Source organism: Triturus cristatus, chromosome 1_2, assembly GCF_964204655.1.
Source record: "Triturus cristatus chromosome 1_2, aTriCri1.1, whole genome shotgun sequence".
Lineage (NCBI taxonomy): Eukaryota > Metazoa > Chordata > Amphibia > Caudata > Salamandridae > Triturus > Triturus cristatus.
The window spans coordinates 933,239,082-933,240,923 of NC_140580.1; positions in this window are offsets into that span (position 1 = coordinate 933,239,082).

The following is a 1,842-nucleotide window of genomic DNA, read 5'->3' on the forward strand; positions in this document are numbered from 1 at the left end:
TAGCAAAGGTATGAGTTCTGTGGGGTGGTTTGTGTGTGAGCTCTGTCCGCAGTAGGTCTGTTGCAAGGGCTCATGGTTTGTGTGTGTGGGCCCTTTTTATTGGTCCAATGTTGGGTGTGGCTGTGTTTGAATTTTGGTGGGTGTGTTATAAGATGTGGTTGTGTTTGGGGCCTCTGTTGGCCAGTTTGGATGTGGCAGGTCAGTCATTGAGCTGTGTTTTTTAGTGTGAACGTGTTTTGTGTGTTTGTGCGAGTCGCTTTGGACCTCCTTGTGCTGTTTTCCACTGTCCTGGTTCTGTATGTGTGATTTTCGCGTTGGTAGGCGCCGTACATTCTCGATGGTGTGTGAGGGTGCTGGGGTTCGGTATTGGTGTACGGCAAGTTAATGCGGTGGGGGGGCTGGGGGTACAGTGCGGACAGGGTAGTATACGGTGCAGACGTATTGGGGGGGCTGTGCGGCTCGTACACGGGCATGAATTTACCCGTGTACTTGTGTGCTTCAGCGTTGGCTCCGTACGGGCCTTTTTCCGTGCGATTGGGTTTTCGGACGGGCAGTCGGGATCGTACTTGCGCGCTCGGACTTGTGTTTTACGATTTGTAAGTGGAACTGTCCGGATCACTTTCATACACTTTTCCAGACGATATTCGGACGTGGTCACTTTCCGACGCACGCTCGTAGACTTTTCCCAACACTATTCATAGTTATTTTTCACCTCCCATTCGTACTTGCCAGTTTGTACGGTACTTGTGCGACTCGTACGAAAAAAAATACGGATGCGAGTCGTACGGTATTTTTTTTTACCGGATCGGAATCGGCACCTTAGGGTTGATTTTTGCAAATGTCTCCACAGACTCTGGTTAAAATGATAATAGCAACCTTGTATTGCTGTGTGTGGATAATTTTTTAGTATAGCATTTATCATGGCTAATTCGAAATCAATAATTATTTTTAGTGGACCATAATTATTGGTTTCTTGTTTTATTTTAGTTAGGATATCTATGTATGTAGTTTGCTGTTTATTTGGTAAAAGGGCATAGATGAATGGAATGTTAGAATGTTGGTACAATCCATGCACTGTGTAGAGCTGGTAGAATGGTTTTGGGCAGACTTTGAAAGTTCCATCCATCATCCAGGTGTGACATTGTTGTAATTTCACTAAATTGTTTGTAGTAGCAAACATAATTATTCTTTTCTCAGGGCATTTGTTATCAAAAAAATAAATGGTTCTTTAGTGTGAGTAATGCTTAATTCAGGGGAATTACTATTTCTTCGAAGGTCTTAGGGGTAGGTAGAGTACTTGTTGTTACTTTTTTCTGTCTGGAAATAGTTCTTTTTAAACAAAGTATTGAGGGTAATTGTCCTGATGAATGTTGAGGTATTTTTAATAATTCCTCTTTGAGTATTTGGGTGGTGGGTTTATCAGTACTAGTACTTGCTTCTTTAATACTTTCCAGAGCATTTCTAACCTCAATCTCAGTTATATTGGGGGGGTGATTATGTTCTTTTACAGAAAGAACAGTAGTTTCTTGAGTAGTAGCTCTACCATAGCATTTGTTTGAGTAGTATTTGCTGCACCAATTTGCTTTTCTTGTGTATACACATACCCCATATAACATAACAACATTTAATTTTTTGAGACATTATAAATTCTGCACCTTCAGTCATGTTGTTCTGTGTTATGCTAGATTAAAAAAACAAGGTTGTAAATATATAAAATGATACATATTTGTTAAATATATTTACATTTGAGTGAATATACTTACAATGTTTAGTTTGATGCGCCCAAAAATGTTCAGGAGATGGTTTCAAGCTTTCTGTTCAATTTAGAAGAAGAATTTTCTG